General features: G+C 38.2%; 1 long non-coding RNA gene across 2 annotated transcripts; it reads left to right on the plus strand.

Annotated features, from left to right (window-relative positions):
* Positions 1-18,423: 18,423 nt before the first annotated feature.
* On the plus strand, positions 18,424-22,004 carry LOC110915630. Of its 2 annotated transcripts, none has more exons than XR_002579111.2 (7): positions 18,424-18,725; positions 19,386-19,542; positions 20,292-20,564; positions 20,660-20,878; positions 20,976-21,069; positions 21,231-21,338; positions 21,447-22,004. It is a non-coding gene; the product is annotated as an uncharacterized LOC110915630 (long non-coding RNA). The 2 variants fall into 2 exon arrangements; XR_002579110.2 differs by having other exon boundaries at positions 18,425-18,725; positions 19,376-19,542.
* The last annotated feature ends 242 nt before the right edge of the window (positions 22,005-22,246 follow it).

The raw sequence follows: 22,246 nt of genomic DNA on the forward strand, positions 1-22,246 counted from the left end.
CAAACTTTGGACCAATCAAAAATTAGTTAGTGTTTTTATAATTAATTAATAAAAACGAAATTTAATAATTAGGTATTGATGGGTAGGGGCTTTATGACGACGGGCTCTAGTGATATAACGCCCCATAGAGCCCCTGTGTGACGTGGCACGACACGTGTCGCATAACACCCCACAAGGGGCTTTATGACTACGGATGACCTTATAAATGTAAATTTCCTAGGGTGCACGGTATGGTTTTGGTAAAACCAATTTGGTCCCTGGTGGCATGTAAAAAAATTGTGTTGAATCATGCTTAAGTTTACTGGATCTGTTAGACATGGTACGGTTCAGTTAAGGTAGCCTACCTAGTTAACACGTTTAATAATGTTAATATATGATTATACCATGAAAACCCCCAAAAGCTGTTTTACAATTTATTATTGATGATGGCTTCTTAAACTATATTATCTTGAAAACGTAAGGCTCTTATCAAATACCACTCTCTTTGTAGATCCTAAACATAGAAAACAAAAACATAAAACAAGCTGTGATTACGTGTCCCACAAACTAGTCGTCAAACTTTTGGATTACATTCAAAAGTAAACGCTAGTGATCCGAAAGCCAAATTCGTGTTCGTTGCAAAGAGACCTCATACAAAAAAAAAAAAAAAAAAAAAAAAGGATCATATCATAATCATAATCGATTTTATAGTAAGAGGTTCTGATAAATATCACTTTAATGATATTTTTAACTTAATATTTTTATTATTTTATTGCTCTAACTAATTTTGATCATATATTACCAACCAACCTTGTTCAAGAGAAACATTCGTAGCTATAAAGGGCCAAACACAAGAAGTTTCAGATACTATATCTATGTTTAAATACACACATGCATACCATCACATAGATACATTCATACATACATACATGATACATGATACATACACCTACCTTTTGATTATTGATTACAATATTACATCAACAACTGCATCCTACCATACCATCCGACACACTATAAGATCTCTTCTAGTGTTCCTACTTCTTACACAAATTCCAATCGTCAAGGTAGAGGAAGATTCAAAGCTTAGACGACTCTTGCTAGCTATGAATCCAGATACCCAAACTCACTACAGGTTATTTATATACTTAATACATATATTCATCTAGCATATGCATATCACACATGAACACTTGCTTCATCTTCTACTTCACTTATTCATTATATATAATAGTGCGAAGTATCTAAATTCTTAAACAAGCTAGGCTACCATGCATGTGCTAGTTATATATTGTGACACCTCGGATCTTTCCGGATAACCTTTCGATGTAACAAACGTGTACGTAATCGACTAACAGTAAAAATGTATAAAAACTATTTGCTATTATGTGTTATGTGCCGATTTGCTTATGTGTATGTATATATATATATAAGTGTTATACACGTAAACCGAAACCACAAGCAACCCGACTCGAGACCATGGTCTCGAGTGAACATTAGTAATGGGCCGGCTAGGCCTTGGCCTTGTAGGAATTAAACCCAACCCAAGCCCACACTCGCAACACTATATAAACCCAACCCCACCTCCCTTAGCCATTTTACACACTCCCTTCTCACACTCTCATCTCTCACACAAAACCCTAAAGTTCTAGCAACCAAGACCACTCTTCTCATCCTTCTCCTTCTTCTCGGGTTCAACCAACATCAAGAACATACTCGGCTTTAGCTCGGAACCGCCAACCGGAAGCTCATTCATCGATCCATCATACCCGCACACCTTGAATCTATAACCGGTTAGTGGTTTTGGCTCCTTCTAGATGTTCATGTGTTAATAAGGTCACTAGGACAAATATATGTATGTGTTACTATGATTCTTGTGTATGGATGATGTTTGTTTGACATGTTTGTGTGGATCAAAATGTGTTAAATGGGTAACCGGTTAGTGTTTGGGCTTTTATATGATCCTTCTTGGTTGTGCTTGTTGATGTTGATTAAAAAGATGTTTGGGTGTATCTCGGTTTGTTAGAAAGTTTAGATGGATTGTGGTCATTATAAATGTATGTTTCGGATACGTGCAAATTGCTTGAATAATTATATCAAGGGCTTGATTATGAGGTTTTAAGTACACGGTTTTGGGTTTTAGTAATATGTCTTTGTTTGAATGATTTTCAGTTTATTGCTTGAATGTTCTGTTAAATGACAATGATGAACATGAAGAACAGTTTGAATGCCTTTGAAATATTTTTGAAATGTGTATACTTGATCTGTTTTGGCTAATGATCAGACAAACAAACATGTTTTAGTGGAAATGGTACATAATTTTCATGAAAATGCATTTCTATTGGGTCGTACACTGCAGGTTCTAGAAGGGATTGCCATGCACGTACCACGGTTGCGAGTCGCAACCTTTGGTTGCTACTCGAAACCACGCGTGACCAGTCGAAACCTCCCAGTTGCGAGTCGCAATCAGCACGCATCAAACCTGGTTGCGAGTCGCAACCACGCCTGCTAAGTCGCAATCTCCGGTTACGAGTCGTAACCAAAACGTGACGGACCGAGACCGCAGTTACGAGTCGCAACCTCGGTTGCGAGTCGCAACCACCTTAGTTTCGACTGGGCTGTTTTGTGTATTGGGCTTTGACTGTTTTGCTGTTTTGGGCCTTAACTGTTGGGCTGTCTATTGTTTGAGCTGTTTACTGATCTGCTACTGTTTGTATGTCTACATGTTACTGTATGCTATACGTGTTTACTTGTACCCGACTTGACCCATATTTGGTAACCATGTTAGGACGTGGTGACCAACACACTTAACCAAGTAACGTATCATACCGAGCAACCCAAGGTGAGTTCACAACTTAAAAGCATGCGTCCCGGTGGTTTGGGACACGAGACCGAAACAACCCTATCCCCTTGAAAAGGGGATACCGTCTACACTCCTTCCCTAGTTATTGGGAAACAAACTTACTTTATCTTCCCTTGTATTGGGAAACCTTTTTAGTTAATTACTGTTTATACGGATTGCAACTAACGGCACTAAACGCAACTCTATCACTCAAGTCCCTACTACATAATACCGATTAGTCGCCGGTGCCAGGCGAACGGGTTATTAGTTGATAGCGCTATTTAGGTTTTACCAGCCTCACACCGTGCCATGGTATGGGATCGGTCGTGAACTAATGTACTCAGGCATCCGTCAATGATGATAGAACATTGACATCGGGGCATCCTGCGGAAACGCATTCGGTTACCTAGTGTTCGGTATTAGAAAACAGTTTAGTCGCTAACTTTTGGGGTAGCTCCCCATGGCATGTATAAACGGATAAATTAACTGGTGAAACAAGTTTTTGGTAATTAAAACTGGACAACTAGTGAACTCACTCAGCATTATTGTTGACCCCTTTACTGCATGCTTTGCAGGTGGCCAGTGACTGGAGCAGCTGCTTGGGATGTGTAGTGGTCGTCTGCCCGTGTGTTGGGCATTTATTATGTTTACCTTGCGAACAATGTTCAAAACTGTTAATTATGCTTCCGCTACATTTTCTCTGAACTTAAAACTCTGAACTTGATATTTGCTAATCGTATGGTTAGTAAGTATTACTTTAATATTAACCAATGCTTAGTATAATTGGTGGCTAGATCCTGGTCAGTCACGCCCTCGAAGCGGGTGTTATCCGCGGGTGGAATTTGGGGGTGTGACAGATTGGTATCAGAGCCATTGGTTATAGTGAACTTGGTTTTAAAAAGGGGAAAATCTTTTTGAGAAAAACCAGACTATAACCCGTGACTCGTGACGACACTACACTCCAAGTACAAGGCTCGACTTATCTGACTTCATAGCTCGGACCCATAGTTACTTGCTTACTTGTCTTATGCTTTCTGCTTTACCATACGTACTAGTTGCCTGATTAGATAGATACATCTTCTCTCTTCTATCTTATTCTCGCTATCACGCACTCATACTATGTTTTCTGGTTATGAAGACAATGAGTGGACGCGGACGAGGAAACGTCAACATGACCCCGGCTCAGTTCACTAGCCTGCTCAACACCGTGGCCGCAGCTTTCGCAGCTCACCCGATAGGTCAGCCTGCACCTGTGCAACCACGTGTTTGTACCTTCAAGACCTTTATGGATTGCAAGCCTCTTCCTTTCAATGGCACGGAGGGTGCCATAGGCCTTCTGCACTGGATTGAGAAGGTCGAAGCTGTTTTTGCTGTCTGTGAATGCCCAACTGCTAATTGGGTGAAGTTTGCTACTGGTACTCTAGAGGGAAGCGCACTTTCATGGTGGAAAGCGCAAATTCAAATGCTTGGTCTAGAGACTGCTAACGCTACTGCATGGGAAGATTTCAAGGATATGATCAAGGAAGAGTACTGTCACAGGGATGACATCCACAAGCTGGAGAATGAGTACTATGAACTCAAGATGGTTGGGTCAGAGATTGAGGCCTACACCAAGCTGTCCAATGACTATGCTGCTCTTTGTCCAAACATGTCTCGACCTATGTATCGAAGGATCGAACTGTACATCAAGGGTCTGGCTCCAGAAATTCGAAGCCATGTAACTTCAGCTAACCACACTACCATTCAGCCGATCGTTCGACTTGCTCACAAACTCACGGATCAGGCTGTGGAAGAGGGCAGGTTGCCCAAAAGGATCAGTGCTGCGGAAGGAAGTTCTAGTGATGGCAAACGAAAGTGGGATGGAAATCAGGGCAAGGATGCTAACCCTACTCAAGCCCCAGCTCAGCAAAGGAAAACTGACAACAACAAGGGCGCTCAGCAACAGGGTGGCTACCGGGGAAACTACCCTAAGTGCAACAAGTGTAACAGGCACCACAATGGGGCATGTAACAAGGGTCAGTGTCAGCGATGCCACAAGATGGGGCACGAAGCCAAGGATTGTAGAAGTCAGTTCCCGGCAAGGCAAAATCAGCAACAACCCCAACAGCAACAGCAGCAGGGGAAACAACAGAGTATGTTTTAAATGCGGGGCAACGGGGCACATGCGAAAGGATTGCCCTGAACTGAATCAGAATCGCAACAATCAGGGAGCTGGGAACAATGAGCAAAACAACAATGCTGGAAATGCAAGGGGCAGAGCTTTCGTGATTGGAGCTGGAGAGGCTAGGAACGATCCCAACGTCGTGGCGGGTAAGTTCCTACTTGATGATCATTATGTTTCTGTGTTATTTGATTCCGGTGCCGATGCCAGTTATGTATCCCTCCGCATTAGTAAGAAACTTAAGCATTCGCCCGCATTATTAAGTTCTAAGCATACCGTCGAGATAGCTAATGGCAAGAACATCGAGGCCACGCATGTGATCCACGACTGCACCTTAGAATTGTCTGGCCATACGTTTAGTATCGATCTTTTCCCTGTCAAACTTGGAAGCTTCGACGTTGTTATTGGTATGGATTGGTTATCCAAACATCGTGCTGAGATCCTCTGTCAAGAGAAAGCAGTTCGCATACCTCGCCATTCTGGTCAACCCCTCATCGTCAAAGGCAACAAAGGTGGAGAAGTCACAGGCATTATCTCGCTTCTAAAAGCCCAGAAGTGTTTGCAGAAAGGGCACACCGCTATCTTAGCACTCGTCACCAATACTCGCGAAAAGGAAAAGAGGATTGAAGATTTTCCTGTAGTACGCGACTATCCCGAGGTATTTCCTGAGGAACTACCTGGACTCCCTCCTCACCGTCAGGTCGAATTCCAAATCGAGCTAGCTCCTGGAGCAGCACCCATAGCTCGTGCACCGTACCGTTTAGCTCCTGCAGAACTGAAGGAACTCTCTACGCAACTACAAGAACTATTGGATAAAGGATTTATCCGTCCCAGTTCATCACCCTGGGGAGCACCAGTACTCTTTGTCAAGAAGAAGGATGGCACATTCCGAATGTGCATCGACTATCGTGAGCTGAACAAGGTTACCATCAAGAATCGTTACCCTCTCCCGCGCATCGACGACCTATTCGATCAGCTGCAAGGATCGAGCTACTATTCAAAGATTGACCTGCGATCAGGTTATCATCAGCTGAGAGTTCGTAATGAAGACATCTCCAAGACTGCATTCAGGACTCGTTATGGTCACTATGAGTTCCTTGTTATGCCTTTTGGAATGACTAACGCACCTGCAGTGTTCATGGATCTTATGAACCGCGTATGTAAGCCTTACCTCGACAAATTCGTGATCGTGTTTATCGATGATATTCTGATTTACTCGAAAAGTCAAGAAGAGCATGAACAGCACCTACGCCTTATCCTCGAACTTCTTCGCAACGAGCAACTGTACGCCAAATTCTCTAAATGTGACTTCTGGCTTCGAGAAGTCCATTTCCTCGGCCATGTAGTCAATAAGAACGGAATTCATGTCGACCCAGCTAAGATCGAATCGATAAAGAACTGGCCTACACCTAAGACCCCCACTGAAGTTCGTCAATTCTTGGGTTTAGCAGGCTACTACCGAAGATTCATTCAGGGATTCTCAAAGATTGCACAACCTCTCACAACACTCACTCAGAAAGGCGTCGCCTACAAGTGGAATGCAGCACAGGAATCTGCTTTTCAGAGGCTTAAGGATAACCTCTGTAGCGCTCCTATTCTCTCGTTACCTGAAGGCACTGACGACTTTGTGGTTTACTGCGATGCGTCTATTCATGGGCTCGGTTGCGTGCTAATGCAACGCGAGAAAGTCATTGCCTATGCCTCTCGACAACTCAAGACGCATGAAAAGAACTACACGACGCACGACTTGGAACTGGGAGCAGTGATCTTTGCTCTTAAGATATGGAGACATTACCTGTACGGTACCAAGTGCACCATTTACACCGATCACAGGAGTCTCGAGCATATCTTTAGGCAAAAGGAATTGAACATGCGACAACGTCGATGGGTCGAACTCTTGAATGACTACGAATGCGCCATCAAATACCATCCGGGCAAGGCCAATGTCGTGGCAGACGCCCTCAGCCGAAAGGACACTATACCAAAGCGCGTACGAGCACTGCAACTTACCATCCAGTCTAACCTCCCTACTCAGATTCGAAATGCTCAGGTTGAAGCATTGAAGCCGGATAACATCAGGGCTGAGTCTCTGCGAGGGTCGAGACAGCAACTAGAACAGAAAGAAGATGGTGCTTACTATGTAACAGGACGCATCTGGGTTCCACTCTTTGGAGGTTTACGTGAACTCGTGATGGACGAAGCCCACAAGTCCCGCTACTCAGTACATCCTGGTTCGGACAAGATGTACCACGATTTGAGGACTACATATTGGTGGCCTGGTATGAAGGCCCACATAGCGACGTACGTCAGCAAATGTTTGACTTGCGCGAGAGTCAAGACAGAATACCAGAAGCCAGCAGGTCTACTCCAACAACCAGAAATCCCGAAATGGAAATGGGAGCAAATTTCCATGGATTTTGTTACAGGGCTACCTAGATCTCAACGCGGAAATGATGCTATTTGGGTAATAGTGGATCGACTAACCAAGTCCGCGCACTTTCTGGCAATTAAGGAAACAGACAAGTTTTCTACCTTGGCGGAGATTTACTTAAAGGAAGTAGTCTCGAGGCACGGAGTGCCAACCTCAATTATTTCCGACCGAGACGCTCGATTTACTTCGGAACTGTGGCAAGCTATGCACAAATGCTTTGGCTCACGTTTGGATATGAGCACTGCTTATCACCCGCAAACGGATGGACAGTCCGAACGTACCATCCAGACTCTAGAAGACATGCTTAGAGCGTGTGTGATCGACTTTGGCAAGAACTGGGAGAAGCATCTACCGTTAGTAGAATTCTCATACAACAACAGCTACCACACCAGTATTCAGGCAGCACCTTTTGAGGCATTGTACGGTCGTAAATGCCGGTCACCTCTCTGCTGGGCGGAAATCGGTGATAGTCAAATCACGGGCCCAGAGATGGTGGTAGATACAACGGAAAAGATTGCCCAGATCAGACAACGCATGGCGGCAGCTCGTGACCGTCAGAAGAGCTACGCTGATAAGCGTAGGAAGCCATTGGAATTCCAGGTCGGTGACCGGGTTCTACTTAAAGTCTCACCCTGGAAGGGTGTGGTTCGCTTTGGTAAACGGGGCAAGCTTAATCCGCGATATATCGGACCATTCGAAATTACCGAGAAGATCGGTAAGGTTGCTTACAGATTGAACCTGCCTGAAGAGCTGAGTGCGGTACATAACGTCTTTCATGTATCCAACCTAAAGAAGTGTTTGTCGGATGAAACACTTGTGATTCCTTTTAAGGAACTGACGATTGACGAACAGCTACACTTTACTGAGGAACCGATTGAGATCACGGATCGAGTGATCAAAACCCTCAAACGTAGCCAGATACCCCTCGTACGAGTTCGTTGGAACTCGCGACGTGGCCCAGAGTATACCTGGGAGCGGGAAGACCAAATGAAGCACAAATATCCCCAGTTGTTCCCTAACGAAAACCCCAGCACTGAAGCTACGAACGAATTTCGGGACGAAATTCCAAACTAACGGGGGGATGATGTGACACCCCGTTGAAACGCTTTCACTTACACTAGCTTGACAGTGGCTGCCTTAACTTTCGGGACGAAAGTTCCTAAAACTTGGGGATAATGTGACACCTCGGATCTTTCCGGATAACCTTTCGATGTAACAAACGTGTACGTAATCGACTAACAGTAAAAATGTATAAAAACTATTTGCTATTATGTGTTATGTGCCGATTTGCTTATGTGTATGTATATATATATATAAGTGTTATACACGTAAACCGAAACCACAAGCAACCCGACTCGAGACCATGGTCTCGAGTGAACATTAGTAATGGGCCGGCTAGGCCTTGGCCTTGTAGGAATTAAACCCAACCCAAGCCCACACTCGCAACACTATATAAACCCAACCCCACCTCCCTTAGCCATTTTACACACTCCCTTCTCACACTCTCATCTCTCACACAAAACCCTAAAGTTCTAGCAACCAAGACCACTCTTCTCATCCTTCTCCTTCTTCTCGGGTTCAACCAACATCAAGAACATACTCGGCTTTAGCTCGGAACCGCCAACCGGAAGCTCATTCATCGATCCATCATACCCGCACACCTTGAATCTATAACCGGTTAGTGGTTTTGGCTCCTTCTAGATGTTCATGTGTTAATAAGGTCACTAGGACAAATATATGTATGTGTTACTATGATTCTTGTGTATGGATGATGTTTGTTTGACATGTTTGTGTGGATCAAAATGTGTTAAATGGGTAACCGGTTAGTGTTTGGGCTTTTATATGATCCTTCTTGGTTGTGCTTGTTGATGTTGATTAAAAAGATGTTTGGGTGTATCTCGGTTTGTTAGAAAGTTTAGATGGATTGTGGTCATTATAAATGTATGTTTCGGATACGTGCAAATTGCTTGAATAATTATATCAAGGGCTTGATTATGAGGTTTTAAGTACACGGTTTTGGGTTTTAGTAATATGTCTTTGTTTGAATGATTTTCAGTTTATTGCTTGAATGTTCTGTTAAATGACAATGATGAACATGAAGAACAGTTTGAATGCCTTTGAAATATTTTTGAAATGTGTATACTTGATCTGTTTTGGCTAATGATCAGACAAACAAACATGTTTTAGTGGAAATGGTACATAATTTTCATGAAAATGCATTTCTATTGGGTCGTACACTGCAGGTTCTAGAAGGGATTGCCATGCACGTACCACGGTTGCGAGTCGCAACCTTTGGTTGCTACTCGAAACCACGCGTGACCAGTCGAAACCTCCCAGTTGCGAGTCGCAATCAGCACGCATCAAACCTGGTTGCGAGTCGCAACCACGCCTGCTAAGTCGCAATCTCCGGTTACGAGTCGTAACCAAAACGTGACGGACCGAGACCGCAGTTACGAGTCGCAACCTCGGTTGCGAGTCGCAACCACCTTAGTTTCGACTGGGCTGTTTTGTGTATTGGGCTTTGACTGTTTTGCTGTTTTGGGCCTTAACTGTTGGGCTGTCTATTGTTTGAGCTGTTTACTGATCTGCTACTGTTTGTATGTCTACATGTTACTGTATGCTATACGTGTTTACTTGTACCCGACTTGACCCATATTTGGTAACCATGTTAGGACGTGGTGACCAACACACTTAACCAAGTAACGTATCATACCGAGCAACCCAAGGTGAGTTCACAACTTAAAAGCATGCGTCCCGGTGGTTTGGGACACGAGACCGAAACAACCCTATCCCCTTGAAAAGGGGATACCGTCTACACTCCTTCCCTAGTTATTGGGAAACAAACTTACTTTATCTTCCCTTGTATTGGGAAACCTTTTTAGTTAATTACTGTTTATACGGATTGCAACTAACGGCACTAAACGCAACTCTATCACTCAAGTCCCTACTACATAATACCGATTAGTCGCCGGTGCCAGGCGAACGGGTTATTAGTTGATAGCGCTATTTAGGTTTTACCAGCCTCACACCGTGCCATGGTATGGGATCGGTCGTGAACTAATGTACTCAGGCATCCGTCAATGATGATAGAACATTGACATCGGGGCATCCTGCGGAAACGCATTCGGTTACCTAGTGTTCGGTATTAGAAAACAGTTTAGTCGCTAACTTTTGGGGTAGCTCCCCATGGCATGTATAAACGGATAAATTAACTGGTGAAACAAGTTTTTGGTAATTAAAACTGGACAACTAGTGAACTCACTCAGCATTATTGTTGACCCCTTTACTGCATGCTTTGCAGGTGGCCAGTGACTGGAGCAGCTGCTTGGGATGTGTAGTGGTCGTCTGCCCGTGTGTTGGGCATTTATTATGTTTACCTTGCGAACAATGTTCAAAACTGTTAATTATGCTTCCGCTACATTTTCTCTGAACTTAAAACTCTGAACTTGATATTTGCTAATCGTATGGTTAGTAAGTATTACTTTAATATTAACCAATGCTTAGTATAATTGGTGGCTAGATCCTGGTCAGTCACGCCCTCGAAGCGGGTGTTATCCGCGGGTGGAATTTGGGGGTGTGACATATATGTCCTAATTTGCATACACCATAGACTAGCTAATCTATGCTCATAATGATATGTATCATATCCGGCTTCTCGTATCAAACAATATTGTCTGCTATGTCCACAAAGAGCTCACATGTCAGTTTTTGGTTGTCCCGCGTGAGACTTCGCAAGAGATCGCTCATCTTTGTATTAGTCACTCACCTGAGCACGCCTACATATATATGTGGACTTCTCCATTCATCCACAACCATTATGCACAAAATACGTTGGTGATATTTGTGACATGAGTATATCTCATACTAACATATCAAGACGTGACGATGTGAAATTTTACTAAGATGTCACAATTTGTGTGCATGACCTACCAACGTACAATAACACCACATAAACACTCATAGATGTTTTCCTTCACGTTATGTTATCTATCCAAACCTTCCATATATCATCTTTAGTTACAACTCTTCATGCATCATAATATACTTTATCTGGAAAATCTTGTCCCTTTAGCACAAACTTGATGAAGAAATACTTATGGTTGTTTTAGGATGTCGAAGGAGCAATGGTACGTTGTCTTTGTCGGGATTATGGGAATCTTATTGCAAACAATTGCTCAAATGACTGATTTCATCCCAGGAAACAAGATCCGTATGGGAATATCATTAGTGGCTTTAATCTTGAATTTTGTTATAGCATTATCCACACCGGTGTTCATGCAAATTGATAATATGCAACATGATGGTTGGAAAGCTATCATTTCAAATACCACTTTCATTCTTACAGGAATCTTATCTCTTTATTCAGCGTTCTCCATGCTTTTACCACAATGGCTCACTTGGCATGGTTTTGCAATCATATGCAGTATCGTGACGTTTGTAAACAGTCGAAAAATGCTGCGATTTGTTTTAATTTGGTCGTATGAACAAGTTGTTGTTGCTATCAAGTACGTGATACAAAGGTTGAAGATGCTGATCTTGAGATGAAAGTAGCCAATTCAGTACGATAATGTGTCAATATAAAACATATGTTATGATATGATGTAAAGGTTTGTTGCTAATTTGCGATAGGTATTATAAAGCATTGCATTTGATTACTTTTTGTTGTATTTCAGTGTAATTAAAAGATTATAAACGGCGTGTTATCTTTTGGGTGGTATTTTTTTTTTCTTCTCGATTCATATCCCTATATATATTACGTGGTTGAATGACTAATGATTATAAATTGGATCACCCATTGGTGTTTCTTTAAGTAGTTATTTACTTTAAAAGTATAATAGAATAACATAATAAATAGAGGGGAAATCAACTATCTTAATATTTAGGGGGTGTTTGTTTTTTTTAAGAAACGAGTTGATATAAACCCGTACATTACAGTGGGATATTGATTATTAATATATTAAGTGACATGCAAAAAATTTTATGTTCATGTAAAACATTCTTTTTCATTTTGCCCAACATCAACACACAACACCATACTATAACACTTTACTTAAAAAAATTCTTTTCATTTTCATCCGCATCAAAAAATGTTTATCGTTTATTTTGTCACATTTAACGTTTGTTTTTTCTAGTTCAATGATCAAATGCGCCATCACCAACACTTTTTTGGTAAAGTTCATAGTATTTTATTTTTAAGGTGGTGGTGGGGCTTTTCTTAATTAAGAGAGATAGAGATAGAGAGAGAGTCAGAGTGTGTGTTTTAGATAGAGTGAGTGTTTATATATATATATATATATATATATATATATATATATATAGGAGAAGGGTCCGTTAGGAACCACCCTTTATTACGAGAATCGCGAGAACCAGTGTGAACACATGGCAATTTTGTAATTATAATATGTTTAATATAAAACACACACATTCCTTTTTTTGTCATTGTTCTCCATTTTAGGGTTTCAAGGGGTTTCATCAGTTCACAGTTTTCACAAGTGGCAGAGACGCATTCACGGTGGTTTCATGGCAGAGTAGAGGCGTTCATGGTGGTTTTCACGGCAAAGAGGTAGTTGGCGTTCACATATTTCACGGTGGTGGCAGTCGGCATAGTGTTTACGATGGCATATAGCGTCTTCTGATTCATCAGGTATCGATCCTCATACATCTATTGATCCTCCTCATACTTTGTTCCTCCTGTAACCCTAATCGTGTCATTCCTCCTACCATTGTTCCTCCTGGAACCCTAATTGTGCCACACTCCTCGATGATTCTGATCGTGTTTCCCTAATTATGAATGGATTGGGCTAAAATATTAATACTTAGGATGGTAGTTCATTGCCTTGGTAAATATACTTTTTTGAAATAGGCTAATTTGGTAATTTGATCATTTCTTTTGACCCGTCTAAAACGAACCGTTTTGACAAAAGCAATGGCCTTGGTGCACCTGTGGTCAACATAGTAATTTGCTAATTCTTGTGATACTAGATTTGGTTAATTAATAAGTAGTTTTCGTAAGAACAATGATAAGGGAGATAAACACCCCTGTAGACATCTACTGCTGTAAGTAGAAGTCTTAGTTAGGTTGAGTGATTGGATCAACTTGATGTAGGACTGTATTACTGGTTAATTGGTGTCAAATTACCAGATTTGGAGCAATGGTAAGTATTTTTTTTTGTACCAGCAATGATTAGGGAAATAAATATGTTTGATTCTCCAAGGTAATCGTGTATGAACACTTCTGTAAATGTCTACTGCTGCACTTAAAAGTCTTAGTTAGTTTAGGTGATTGGATAATTATGTTGCTCAAAGTTAGACACCCCTATAGACAATTTTTTCCCATGTTACCCTCCATTAATGATGGTATCTCATTTTGTTTTACCTTTAAACTTAGGAGATACTTGTGATATTCTTTATTTTGCTTAAGTATTTTTTGTTTCTGAGCACCTAGACATATGCACCAAATTATCTAGATCTGATGACTGATGTTGTGTACATTGGCTTAGTAGTTCCATAGGGTATTATATCTTCATTAATAAATAATAAAATGTTTGTGTTAAGCCACCCGCGAAATTCGCGGGTTCTTAGACTAGTATATGATATATGATTATGTTCTTACTGCAATAATACCGATTATAATACGAATTTTGGAGCACTACCCTCAATTATATGACGAATTTTGAAACGTTTGATGATAAAATCGATATGACGAACGGTTTATGGTGTATCATTATCGCTACTGATGTAATCGAGACGAACATGAAATACAGAGAACTGTTAATGCTTGAGAACTAAGAACTGCTGATGCAATTCGAGTGTCAGACGTGATTTTGTATAAATACGCCATCCTGCACATGTACAACACTTTACCATTACCCTATAATCATCACCAATAATCTACATCCTGCACATGTGCAGTACGTTACCATTATCCTACAATCATCACCAATAATCTGTTTATCATTTATACAACATTCTTACACATAACATTTACCTTATTAAATATCACTTTTTACCATTTCTTTATCCACTTTTTAACATTCTTTCTATATTTTCAGGAACATTCATACACAATGAAGCTGTTACCATTGCTGCTGGAATTCCGTACCCCCCTAACGATGAAACCAATTCTTATTCCGATGATGATAATGATACTAATGAAGATACATATGATGATTCTGAAGACCCTTCACATACAAATGTACATGAACAACCCCTTAGACGTTTATCCAAACGTCATAATGCACCCAACCATCAAAATTTTGATTAAGTTCGTCGTCAAAATATTGATCATTTTGTTTTATTATTTGTTTTACATTTAATCTAAACTGTTTACATTCAAGTTGTTCACCTACGTTGAACTGTTGTTTACACTTAATTTGAAACGTCTGCATTCATTTTGATTATGTTGAATTATTGTTTACATTCAATTTGACCTACACGTTTACGTTGAACTACTCGGTTAAACATCATTTAAACTATGTATTCCGATATTATGATTACACATTCCGATGTTTATGATTGCAATTGCACTGTTTATGATTGCACTTGCACTGTTTATGATTGCACTTGCACGGGTGATACTTTTTTTTATCACTCACATTGTTATTGTTTCTACCAAAGCACATGTGCATACATGAATATTTTACTTACATATAACCCGTTTCCTTTACATATACATCAACATATGTAATGTGGTACCCCATACATAATAGGGTACCACATACGTAATATCATATGAACAAATATACAATATCTTAAAATATACATATATTCATTACTACCATGTTTATTGTTTTTTATTAATACATAGGTGCATTACCAACATTAATACACTATCACACAACTTTTGAATAACAACAAGTAAATATAACACCCTTATCATAAGGAATCACATAATCCGAAGAACAATCGTTATTACACATATGCATCACCAGCATATACTATACTAAACAAAATATGACACCCTAAATTAACAAATGTTACCATTCGTAATACATTATCCAATACCAATATGTATGTTATATCAACCTTTGCACATGTGCAATACCAACATTACCTCTACCAAACAACATAATACATCATATATTAACAGACATGATCACCCGTATTACATGTCCACAAACTACCTACACATAACATTCACTTTAGTTCACAACCTCACACCTTCTGCTCTTCTTTCCAATTTCTATGCATCTTCCAACACTCCTCATGTTTCAATGCATCTTCGTCTATCGTTCTCCGATAATTTTTCATCCGTCAGCCTATTAATCAAATACATCCTTGTTGTCAATCCATGAGCAACACTACAAAAAAAGTGACCAGTAGGGACTAAATTATCAGAGACTAATGTTTCAGTCCCACATATTTCGTATCTGGGACTGATTTTCGGTTGCTGATAACATTGGGGACTAATGTTTACACAACACATTTTAGCGACTAATATTTTGTCGCTGATACATAAGTGCCTTATTTGAGACTAAATTTCAGTCGCAAATATGTGTGTGCCATATATAATTTTGGAGGGATACTAATTGGCTACCGAATTTCAGTCTCGAATATATTTCCTATATAATGAAATATGGTACAAATGTATTTGAAACTATTCTTCAGTCTCTAATATAAAAGAAATGTATTTGGGACTGAAAATATTCAGTCTTGAATGCCTTTTGATATAGGAAATGGTCAACGACTAATTTTCACTCTCTAGTTATGTTAATGTATATTCTACTATTTTATGAGAAGTATGAAGGACTAAAAATCAGCCTTAAAAGTCTTTGTTTTGCAATATTATTTTGGACTCATATTTACTCTCCGGTGTATTATACATATGAAATTACTAGAGAGTAGAGACTTATATTGAGTCTCAAATAATCGATATATGTTTACCTATTTAAAATATATATATATATATATATATATATATATATATACTATAGACTCAAGATTAGTCCTTACAGTACTTTAAAAAAATAGAGTGGTCTATTGGTGATCCTGGTTTGTTCTAGAGCTTTTAATATTGTTGACCCACTGTTCGAATCCCTCTTCCCAATTCATCACTAAATAAGAATGTTTTTTTTCTTTTTTATTTTTGGTTTTCTTTATTCGTTTTGTCTTTTCCCCTGTTTTTTAGAAACCTTTGTTACTTTAGATTTTTTTTATTTAATAAACAAATTTTGAAATGAATACTTATCATTTTTTTTATTTTTTTAACGTTTTATTACGACATAACTTTTTGTGAGTTCTGAATATACTGCCATTGTGCATTTTATTTTATCTAAGTTTGTGTCTTATCAACGTTTCAATATGCAAAACTGAGCCGCCGCAAAAAAATATATTTTCAATTCAACACCCTCGCTGCACAACGTGTTTTTTTTTATTTTATCTATGTTTCAATTAACATAATCAAGCCACCTTAATGCGACGGACATACGACCACTATTTTGTATTGTTAATGGTGAGAACAAGGCTAGTTAGACGGATTGGATCGTGAGCTAAGCTTGATGAAAATGAACATTGACCAAACTCCTTTTTACCAAAATAAACATCTAAAGTGGCTAAGGTAAGGGAACACACAAAAATTTATTCACTTCAGACCTTAACACATATCTGAAGCGTCTACAAAATAGAATTTTAAATCATGTAGGCCCTACCCTTGTATCCAATAGTAAATAGCAACGTGTTTAAATACTCTTGATAGAGCCACATGCTTAAGGAGTCTAGATAGTGTCCATCTAGACTCTTTAAGCACGTGGCTATTTCCTATTAGATATGAGGGTGTGGCCTACTCAGTGGGGTTGGTGGCCCAAAGGGAGAGGCAATACCATTAGAAACATCTAACTTAAGGAGGTCATGGGTTTAAGTCCTACGAAGAGTAAAAAAAAATGAAATTTGTTGTAAAAAGAAGATAAAGTCACGAATAGTCGATAAGACCACTAGCTAGTGTTCATTTATTGAAGGGGATGGTTAGTAATGGTTAATTATGGTGACTAATCATCATTGGGTAAATTAGGCCTAATAAAAGCTATTATGATTGTTAAGACTCAACATTACTAACTAATAGCGTTCTATAAAACAACGTGACTTAGTAATTGCTCTAACTAACTCGGTTTGTAAACTAGTTGGCCCGAGACAAGTGTCGCTCGCTCATTAGCTCGACTCTAAGTTTGAGTCATGCACGATGTCACTATGGCTTGGCTCATTAATTACCCTATAGGGTTGTTCACGAGCCCAGCCGAGCTAGGGCACGCTCCGGCACGGTTCAATTATCAAATAAACTTCAAATTTTAACCAAATACAATATAATTTCATTAACATCATAATTAACCCTCATATATACCAAAGATATCCAACTCATTTCCTAAATTCGTACGAATAATAACCAAATTTTATATAATATATTATATGTTAAATAAAAAAAAAACAAATTTTCTATCAACACTCACATTTAAATTTAAAGAGTTAAATGCCATTTTAGTCCCTGTGGTTTTGGCCATTTTTCCAGTTTAGCCCAAAGGTTTCAGTTTCGCCTGTGGGTCCAAAAAGGTATCACCGTTTCCATTTTTGTCCATTTGGTCAACTTTATCCATTTTTTATGTTAACAAAAAGGGCAATTTGGTTATTTTATATGTAATTCTGTTAAGTAGAAGGGCATTTCGGCCATATAAAAAGACCGAATTGCCATTCTCGTTAACAGAAATAATGGATGAAGTTGACCCGGTGGACTAAAATGGCAACGATGAAACCTTTTTGGACCCATATACAAAAAAATGAAACATTTAGACTAAACTGGCAAAATGGCTCAAACCACATGAACTAAAATGGCATTTAACTAAAATTTAAATTTGTTAACAATAAAAGAAATAGTTATAATTTTAAATTTTTTAAATTGAAATTACATATTAACATTTTAATTTAATATTGAAATCATATATTAAAATTTTAATTTAATGTATAAACTGATGAATATGACGAGTCATGAGTCATCAAAAAAAGAAAACTCAAGTTTTTGGGTACATATTCAATCAGCTAAGGAATGAAATCTCATTCATAAAGAAACCCTTAAGTTTTTGAGGGTTTTATTCATCAGCGGGAATTCTCAAAAGCAGAGGGCGGGAATTAGCAAAATATTAGGGCTCACGAATCACGAACTCGCGGAAGAATCGGGATGTCATTCCATTTAAACCCTCAATTGAAATTTCATAATGAATATCGACGATTCTGTTGCCGGCGAGTTCTTAACTGCTGCGATTGTGAAGCATCACCCACAAATCACCTTCTATATTATACTATTGTATTACCTGGATTCGCAAAACCAGGTAACAGTGAACCACTTTGTTGAGTTCATATCAAATTGGTATTATAATCTTTTCGTTTATGCTTGATAATCTTAGATTATACACTTATACTTGATGAAACAAATACATAAAAGGCTTTCACTTAATTTCGTATCAATGCTTGATGATATGGAATTTTAAACTCTGTGCTTTTTGAATTGTTGATGTGACTTTGAAATTCCAGTAATGGTTAATACTTGTATTTATAATATACATTTTGATCATAAAAAGGTTTCTTTATTTGAATACTATATGTTCATGATGTTTTGCCAAATTTTAGATCTGAGAATTGAAGCACAATATACAAAAGCATTATGAAAGTTGAAATTGATGTGTTGTGCTTCCTATCAATGATTTAAATGAATTGCATTGCATTAGGGATGAGCATAATACACGTTCGGTACCGGTACCAGTACCCAAAAATGGGGAAAATTGGTAGCGGTACCGAATATACCGATTCGGTACCGGTATTTGGTGTCTACTTAAATGATTTGGTTCAGCTTTATTCTTGTAATAAATTAGTGAGAATGGAAATCACACATGATTAGTATTATTTTTGTGTTCTAGTACAAAACAATACTGGTTGTCTAATATATAAATTTTTTGTTAATGGAATATCAATTTTCTTGTAGCACAATGTAGATGTTTGTGTTAGTCTTGATGGTCCTTACAAGAACAAGGTCTGAAGATGATTCTCAAGTACTTACAACTCAATCAACTGCCGAGGGAAGTGCATCTACTAGAATATCGCACCCGAACAGTAGACACAAGCTTAATTCGACCAACACCAGAGCTACCGGTACATTCAACTCTTTAAAACTAGATGTTACACTTTAAACCAAAATTATTTGTCAATGACGGGATCTAGAAATCATGTTGTAAACTTTGGTGTTATATGCATTATTTATCAATTATTATTAATCATGGAACTGCAACTTTGTACATGTTATGTTTCTCATGTAAATTGCAAACATATTATCAGTATAAAGTATTTTACTTTCACAATTGACTTTAGAAAGTCAAGATAAATTTTTTTCTTTGTTAAAACTAATATGACTCAGAGTTGACTTTAGGAAGTCAAAGTTATAAGGGCACTTTTGTTCATAAAACTTAATATGGAACTGGTTTTTTTTTTTAATTATTAAGAAGTTAGGTTGTTCTTCAGGTTAGTTTTTTGGTTTAGATTTTTGGGTTTCAGGTTAATCAAGTTTCAAAAACATTACATTAAAATCGAATACCGACCTTAATGTTTATTCGTAAAGTTGGGTTTAGGTTATGTTTCAAACAGGTCTGCATTTTTTTTCATACTCTCCACGTCAATACAAAACCCATTTTGTTTCGTTGAATTCATGCTCTCTAACAGTAGATTATGCATTAATTAAGTATTGTGGATGGATGGATTGCTAAATTGTTCTTCATAACAGTAGATTATGCATTAACTAAGTATTGTTTTCAGCTCAAGTGTCATGATACTAATGTTGATAGTGTTAGAATTGTATTTTTGTCATACATGAACTAGTTACCATTTAAATCATATTTTACATGCAGAACAACCAGTTGATACAGAACAACAATTTGTTGATCCCCCAAAGAGGCGCGGTCCGAATTTAAATCTTAGCGTCAATAGGACTCTACAGGATTTTCCTGAGGGTTCTAAAATCCCTTTGAGAATGGATAAGCATACAATATGCTTTGTTGGGACCTTAGCAACAGACTTTGCGACCGAGTGGAATCATTATGCGCAGTTTTTGTCTGATGAACTATCACACATGGGAATCGGTACCGGAAGATACGAAAACCTTGATGTATGAGAAATTAGAAGTAAGTTGTATCAGTTTTACTTTTAAATATTTAGAAGCTATTATGATGTTACATTTTCGTTTCTATCATTTAACAATGTATTCGATTCAATGTAGGGAAAATTCGAGTTGTTGCGAACAAATACCATTTTTATGGAGTATGTGCATGCTCGACTACATGCCCAGTGGAAACACACCCGAGGTAAATGGAGTGAACATTGGAAGAAGAATGGAAGGAAAACCAATCCACCGCTAGCAAGATCTAAAAGGAAATCTGATTGCCTGATTCAAGAATGGAATCATTTGTGCGACTATTGGGAGTTAGAAAAAACTAAGGTATGCTATTTTTTTCTTTTAAAAATCCAATACATATACGTGAATTATTTTCTTACTTTTCGGGTCTAACATGTATGATGTTTTTTATTATTTATAGAAATATAGTGATAAGATGGAAGCTAATAGAGCAAAACAAGTTAATATAAGCAGAGGGGGGCTCTCGGTCGATAGCCAATCATACATTTCAAAAGGTAAGATTTAGACTTTCGACACATAGTGCAATATATTGTTGATGTTAACGTAGTAGTAGAATTTCATGAGTTTTTCTTAGGCTTATATTTGTTATAAAAAGATTGATTTTACTCTTTTCAGAATAAATCTAATCTTCATTATTATATTTTTATAATGTTAGATAAATTCCGAGACTCAGATGCCGCCTAGCCCGTTAGAAGTTTATCACAAGCTGCATTTCAATGCCACGAAACAAGGATGGCTAAATGAAAATTCACGTATTGAATATGTAAGCATCTTCTAGTTAAAAACTTTTGATTGTGATTTTTTTTGTCAAATATATATTTGGCGTTGCTACTAGTTTTAAATGCTATTCTCTTACCTTCTATTATGAAAGGAAAACATCATTGAACATAAGTAGGCAGCCTTGGATGAATTAAATTCTAGAAGAATAACAATTACCACTACGATGGAGCATCAACTTGAGAAAGAAGCCATAAAAAGTGTTTGTGGTAGGAAGAAAACAATACAATCAGCATGGGAGGTTGGTGTTGCGCCCGTGTTGAGGAAAAAAAGATAGTTGGATGAAATCGGTAGCTGAATCATCTCAACGAGACTCAAGTGAGAACGAAAGTCTGAGAAATAAGGTTATTGCACTCGAGGCGAAACAGAAACGAGATAAGGAGAAATATGAAAGAATGTTTGAGTTCATTGGCACAAAGTTTCCAGACTTTGAAAGCACAATACCCATAGATGCGAGTGATGAAGTTGTTAGTGATAATACAATTTAGGTAGTTAGTTATGATGTTTATTATCTTTTTTTATCTAGTACTCTTTTAAACTTTAGAACCGATTATTTGGTGTTATTTTGCTTAGTTATTGTTATGATATTAGTGCTTGAATGTATTAGGATTTTGGGAGGCAAAAGGCAAATTTATGAATTATATTATTGTAATTTAGTAACTATATTTTAATATATAAACTAAAAAAATAGTCATTGCAAAACACATTAGAGACTGATTTAGAAGACTGATTTTCAGACCCCTAAATAAATATATTAGAGACTGAACATGAATGTTATCTTAGACTGATTATTAGACTCCACAAGTACATATTAGAGACTAAAATAACATAGTATCTGATATTAATTTTTAGTCACTAAACTTGCCATATTAACGACTTAACGACTTAAATCAA

The sequence above is a fragment of the Helianthus annuus genome, chromosome 6, assembly GCF_002127325.2.
Source record: "Helianthus annuus cultivar XRQ/B chromosome 6, HanXRQr2.0-SUNRISE, whole genome shotgun sequence".
Lineage (NCBI taxonomy): Eukaryota > Viridiplantae > Streptophyta > Magnoliopsida > Asterales > Asteraceae > Helianthus > Helianthus annuus.